General features: G+C 26.9%; 1 long non-coding RNA gene across 1 annotated transcript; it reads left to right on the top strand.

The window, feature by feature from the left end:
* Positions 1 to 2,389: 2,389 nt before the first annotated feature.
* LOC107884745 lies at positions 2,390 to 4,117 on the top strand. Its single transcript, XR_003840014.1, has 3 exons — positions 2,390 to 2,568; positions 2,699 to 2,811; positions 2,978 to 4,117. It is a non-coding gene; the product is annotated as an uncharacterized LOC107884745 (long non-coding RNA).
* The last annotated feature ends 3,519 nt before the right edge of the window (positions 4,118 to 7,636 follow it).

Here is a 7,636-nt window from a genome sequence, read left to right as displayed (position 1 = left end):
GAAGAAAAAAAAGGGGAAAATTTAGGGTTAAATTTTTATTAGTAATAAAAGAATAGGAAATATAAGAAAATATTATAATGGAATAATATATTGAGTAACACAAACATTATAAGCATATTAATTATTATTAACATGGTGTTGGGAAAATACATAACGGCATATTATATATTGAAATAAATAAATAAATAAATTGTAATAGACTAAGGAATTTATATTATATTGAACAATTAACACTAAGATTAGATTATTATTGTGAAATTAAAAAAAATAATAAAATATATATTTGTTAAACATATAGAATACTAACATAGATAATGATTAAATACAGATTGTAATGTCAAAAATACATTGTGGATTGTACTTTGTAATTTTTGTCAATAACAGTTAACAAATGTAACAAGAAATATGTGGTGGACTATACCATATACAGGGTGATTTTTTAAGCATGCTCACCCCATTTTTATGCTTAAATTTTGCATATATTCAAATTTTAATTTTTGGAATTTTTAAGTGTCATTAAATACGATAATTTCGAGTACTTAGATTTTTCACAACATTTAAGGAGTATCCTGTGGCAATACTAACTTTTGTTTTTCAAATGACAACCTATATGTTTTAAAGCAAAATGGGATTCAGATAATTTTTCTGAAAATTTTGATGTATCGTAATCGAAATTTGAACGAAAACTTCCTTAGTTATTCTTCTTCAAATACTAAGGAATAAGGATAATATAGTCTATCTGTCTATTAAATACTAAATAGTTTGTAAATGGATACGAGCTCAATAATTATAATTCGGTGTGAATTATAAAATATTTGTTAATAATTACTACTTATTAAATGGTAATGGATTAATATTGCACCTGGCAATGTTCAAAACAAAGGAAATATAAAAAAATATCCTTTTCATTTTATCGAGCATGTTATGTTATACCCTAGGTATCGTTAATTAATTTTTATAACATATTCAGTATACACCTATCTACAATAATACACTGAACAATAGTCAATTGTAGTCGATAAGACAAATGCGACATATTTACATAATTACACAGTTATAATATGTAATAATCGATTAGAAATACATATTATAATATAAATAAACATAGCTGCTAGACATGTATCCATATTTATACAAGTCCGGTTTGCTTCTAGATTATGCAAGTGCTTTAACTTTAAGATAAGATATATTTGATAATTGTATAAATATAAAATAAATAGGAACTGATCAAGATATTACACAGGTTGTACTTTGCCCTCTTCTTCGTCCTATAATAATTAATAAACGGCATATTTTATAAAACACAGACACAGATACCAAATATTGATAACCCTAAACAGTGAGATAAAATATTTGTGCCCACATGTTAACATCTATAGAATCACATTTCCATGGAATATTTCCGCTTGGAGCGCTATACCATATTTTTGCCTTTGGTCCACGGTTTAAGATAGTACTATCTTAAACCGTGCTTTGGTCATAATATCATCATAATATCAGTAGTGTGCTATATGTAGACCCTTTTTATTTCTCCTTATCAGAAGCCGATACGACTGGTTAGATGTTATCGATTTGTCATTGAATTTAGTTTATAAATATTAAATACTACCATGACAATGTATAAAATATAATAATATTTGACGAGGTATTTGATATACCTAATATAATTTTAATATTACATATTAATATTTATTTTGTCATAATTATGAATATTATGTAAAGTGTTCACTATGCAAAGTGTCAATATTTTGATTTGTTCAAATAATTTTCTTTTAAAAGAGTTGACATTAACATTTTTTTTGAGTAGACTACCAGCAAAATATTTTAAAAGGGTAAGTTTTTATACGAAAAGTAATAAAAAGGACTAGCTTAAATACATATATTTAGTAAATTAACTTCATTGTTTTTAAATTTAAATTTGTTTTACTTTCAGAAATGTTGAATATTATCTACCAACATGGATATTGCTATTATCCTATTCAAAACTTGCATGTAACTACAACGACTGAGTTGAGAGAGGGTTTCCAAAGAATTTGATCTCATGCTGTTTACAAAGTTAATTAATTGTGTTTAATTTCTACACGCATAATGCACTTTAAAGATGATTACCAATGTTTCTAAATGATACATAACTAAAGGTGCCTAATATAACATTATTCAGTTTTTATTAAATGTCATTTAGATTTTTGTAGGTATTTGGTTTCAGGCACATTACAAACATGACGTCTTGATACTCAACGAGCTTAAAATGTATTAATCTCTATAACATGAGATAAAACATATTTTTTGGATAAAATTATTTATAGATAGTATTTGCACATTTTTGTAAGTAAAACATTTTTTTATACTTATTTTTCAGTTTATATCAAACAATTTTTTTTTATTTTATATTTGATTTCAGAACAAATTCATACTTAGTTGTTATTTCTATTTTGTGAAACTCAAAATGTTAGCTTAAATGTTCAATTATAATCAACATAATTATGGGAATTTAAAAACTAGAACAAAGTATTGTCACTTTTGAACATTTTATTAAGTAGGCACTGTACTGCAACATTATTTTAAAATGTAAGTAATAAGTAAGTGTAAGTGTAAGTACCTAATCTTATAAAAAGTACATAAGCTTAAAGACTTAAATAAATACATTTTAATAAATGAACTTCATTGTTTTAAAAATTAAATTTATTTTTACTTTCAGAAAGGTTAGATATTAACCAGGAATGTGGATATTGCTATTATTTCACAAAAATCTTGCATGTGACTACTACAGTGATAGTTTGAGAGAAGACTACCAGGGAATTTAATCTTGTGGTTTGTTAACAATGTTCATTTATTATGTTTAATTTCTATTCTAATGTATATTGCACTTCTAAGATGATTACCAATGTTTCTTTATATAATACATTAGGTAATATTATATTCGTTAGTTTTTATTAAATGTCATTTCAATTTTTATATTTGGTTTCAGCCGTTTCAGGAACATAACAAACATTCATATTGAAGACTTGTGCATACAATTATTATAACAAAACCTAAAATATCCAATCAATCTGTGAGATATATTTTATGGATAAAATAATTTTTAGATAGTATTTACACATAGTTGTAAGTAACATATTTCTGAATGTTATAACTAAACCTAATTTTACATATTTAGTTGTAAATATTTAATAATAAGCCATTGAAATCGTGAAGACAAATATTTGTAATATTTATAATTATTTTTAATTTAATATCATAAAGTTTATTTTTTTTTTACTCAACCTAGTTAAACAGCCAAAAGTAAGTGTCAAATAAAACTATTAGGTCCAATATTGTAAGATGTTTTAATTTAAAGATAATAATTTTAGCTTAATATTCAAATGTATTTTAATTTTCAATTAATTCTACATTTCATTTGAAGTTGTAAATTTTTTTTTAGAAGTAATAATTATATTTAAACTGTGCATTAATATAAGAATCTACAATAAAACCTTATTAATATTTTCAATAATTAATACAGACCGTAAACAATTTTATCTATAGCTATTGAAGTTGAAGTAGTGTGTCATATTAAATTGTAATTTGAAACTGCACCGTAAGCAATAAGGTTTATATTATAGTATTAATGTGGCCACTCTTCGATATTTGGTAGTTATAGGTTAGGTTAGTTACATTAAAGACAAGAGTTATATTCAGTGGTCGGGACGCTACTAGTTTTTTGTCACACGCTAATGCTACGGCTAGTCCCCGAAAAAAAGTAGCTTGCACTTTTAAATTTTCCAATTGAAAATTGATAGTTTATAGTTTGTACTGATTTAACATTTGGTCACTAGACGGGTTTTAACTACGCAAGTTAATCGTGGATTAAACCCGAAAAAGGCATTAATATACTCATCATTATTATAATGTAAATAAATAAATATTATAGTTGTTTTAACTATCACCAAATAAGTATTGAAGGTAGCGAAAAAATAATGGTCATTTTCGCTATGCTAACTAAAAATTACTAGCGCACTAAAGTATATCGCTACAATGAGCGCGCTACTCCCGACCACTGGTTATATTAAACAAATATATATTTTCATTAAATAAAATATAATTACATTTAATAATTAAAATGGCCATTTCCTTATATTTTAATAAATGTTCAAAATATTTAAAAATATTTACCCTTAAGCATATTTCCATTTGCTTTAAAACTTCTTGGTGGGTTACTTTAAATAACATTTCCTTAGAGATTGATTCACATGCCTCTACTATTTTGTTTTGAAGTTCATCTACAGTTATATAGACAACTTTTTTACTACAATTTTCATTGATTGCTGTGAATAATTATGAGCTTAGCCATGAAATAATCATAAAAAAAAAATAACTAAAAAAAGTGTTAATAAATGTTTTAATAATTATAAAATTTGATTACTAACCTAATATGATACATAATGGTGTATGTGGATTCTTATATAAATGTACAAGAATCATAACAGTATTTTTTAAATTTATTACTCGCTTACATCTTACATTTTTTTTTATTGAAAAAAAACTAAATGTATTTGTATCCTTGCAAATGACTGTGTATGTATGGTTGTCATCATAAAGTTCTTAGTTCAGTATATAACTTAACTGATGTTGTAGCATTATTATTAAACTGTATGTAACATTTAAACATATCCATTTTTTCAACATTATAATATGACATGATTTAAATTTAATTAAAAACAAAAATGCTTAAACGCTTATGATATTACTGATATTATTGCTCATAGAAAAAAAAAGTATTTTGTAATAAAATTGCTAGATGCAATACGATATGTAATCAAAGTGTATGATATTAATTGGTAATTTATATTTCCCCAAAATGAAAATATATTTGTTTTGTTTAGCATGTAAATAAATTTTTACTTTTGTAATTTTTTTTTTACTTTTATTAGAAAAAAACAATTTGTTAATGATTTAAATTTCTATGTAAAAATGTTTATATAAAAAATATTGTTTTTATGTAAATGGTATTATTTTATAATAATACATATTGTATCTATATTTTGTGTTTGGGATTTTTCTCATTTTGTATTGTGTATTATAAAAATTAGAAAACCTTATGTTCATTTATATTTTAATAAATTTAATTTATTAATCTCATCTCGCTGTTGTTTTTTATTCTTTCATTATATCAAATATAGATCTTGTTTCTTTTCAAAATAAAAAAAAAAAAAAAAAATTTAGATACTCATTAATTAATGTACTATACTTTGTTATACATATAGAATATTCTGTATAATATGCTTATTACTTAGCTACTCTGATCTCATTGCTAGTGAAATTATTGATGGTGAGGGCCGAGCGAGGGGGTATGAACGCGCATATATTATGATTATGTCATAGACTAGTCTATCTGTACTACTACTCATGACAAATTAATTTATCATGCTACTACTACACCATTGTTTATGTACACTCATTTCTTGACTTAGAAAAAAAAATAGAAAGAGGACTAGGCGAATAATATTTCCAAATTAATGCTACTAGATGGCGTTTAAATCACTGGGTTTTTCAGTCGATTTTATCATAGAACAATATTATATCTTGGTCTGTGGTTTATCGCAATTATTGGCAATTATCTTTTATCTAAACGCCCATGACTGAAATTACTGTACTTTACCCGCTCTTAAAACACGGGCGTAATCTGGAAGCCGTTTCCTGGACGTTTCCATATTTATAGATAGGTATAATATGTGTATATCTATGTTTATTTCTATTATATGAATTTATAATTGATTACCTATTACAAACTATAGAACCGTGGAATCATGTACACAATATATTAATTCATATTTATGTTACCGAATATTGACTATTATTGTCTATTGAGTATTTTATTGTAGGTATGCTATAAAAGTTAACAATACCTATGTCATATAGGCTAAAAGATAACATGCTCGATAAAATGAAAAGGATATTATTTTATATTTCCTTTGTTTTGAACATTGCCAGGTGCAATATTAATCCATTAGCATTTAATAAGTAGTAATTATTAACAAATATTTTATATTGCACACCGAATTATAATAATAAATTGAGCTCGTATCCATTTATTAACTATTTAGTATTTAATAGACAGATAGACTATAATATTATCCTTATTCCTTAGTATTTGAAGAAGAATAACTAAGGAAGTTTTCGTTCAAATTTCGATTACGATACATCAAAATTTTCAGAAAAATTATCTGAATCCCATTTTGCTTTAAAACATATAGGTTGTCATTTAAAAAACAAAAGTTAATATTGCCACAGGATACTCCTTAAATGTTGTGAAAAATCTAAGTACTCGAAATTATCGTCTTTAATGACACTTAAAAATTCCAAAAATTAAAATTTGAATATATGCATAATTTAAGCATAAAAATGGGGTGAGCATGCTTAAAAAATCACCCTGTATACATATATTATTATTCATTTTATTATTCATAATGATGTATGATATAGGTACATATTATAAAATTATCCTACACGTGTGTCTGATAAAAGACACCAATATACTAAAAATGTAACTTTATAAACATAATAATAATAATAATAACGGTCACCATGCTTGCGTTAGGTGGGTACCGGATACCTTGACACATAATGACGTGTACACCTGTTTACGTTTAGATAAATTTAATTATAAAAGCGTAGGTAAATATGGGTACGTTAGGTCGGGTGGTCGTTTCTTCTTATTATTGTTGTGTGCGTACATACCCACAATTTACATGGGTATGTGTTTTTGCATTTAAAAGTGGGCGAACAATATTATTACGAATTAGGAGTGACACTGCGGTCTGCGATACTACAGTGCGACCGTTATTATACGCGACATTATACGCTTGGAGTGGGGTGGAGTGGAGCCGCGGGGGAACAACTTTGGCGACGCGACACGCGCCCGTTTCGACCTGCCTCATCTCGTGACCGGCGCTCTTGCAACGCACAACGACTGTCGCGGAAAAGCCTAATATTTAATATTCAGACTTTTAATATTTGACTTTTGTTGTTCTGCATTGAGCGCTTTTCACATACCGGTAAGTAAACTTTTATATCTACTACTATACTATATACTATTCAGATAAACTACGGGTGCATTCATGGCGGCGCGTATCGCGAACGAACGTAATAATATTTTCACCACCTACAGACATCGTTTTCCGCTGGCCTTGGCGCGTTTCGTGTTTTTTCCGTACACTTTGAATACTTGTAAAGTTTTTTATATCCGCATTCGTATTAGCTGTCGCCGAAGTCGACGTGTAAGTCCGTTGGCCGTTTCGGCGCGTTACCATTGCAGTACACGTGTTTTATCGCCATTTTTTGTGCTACTTCGAGCTGGGTATGTAATTTTTCTATTTTTTCACGTAAGCCGGTGTGTACCTATTCGTTCTAAAAATAACACAAGTCTCATACATCACCGCTGATAACAAACTGATACAGTCATTATATTCGATTGCAACGATTTTTTTTACGACGAGTTATACTTTTCACTTAATATTATGATTATATTATATTCGTTTGTGATGTTTTTAGGCTATTCAAAATGGTCAAACGCTGCGCGCTATGCGGAGTTGTGGAAAACATCGATGACGTTTCCGTACACAGGTATTTCACACAACACGTTAAACACGTTCAATTT

The sequence above is a fragment of the Acyrthosiphon pisum genome, unplaced genomic scaffold, assembly GCF_005508785.2.
Source record: "Acyrthosiphon pisum isolate AL4f unplaced genomic scaffold, pea_aphid_22Mar2018_4r6ur Scaffold_20663;HRSCAF=21772, whole genome shotgun sequence".
In the NCBI taxonomy this organism is placed as follows: Eukaryota; Metazoa; Arthropoda; class Insecta; order Hemiptera; family Aphididae; genus Acyrthosiphon; species Acyrthosiphon pisum.
Note: the sequence above shows the minus strand (reverse complement) of the source record. Positions and strands in the feature narration are given on the sequence as shown.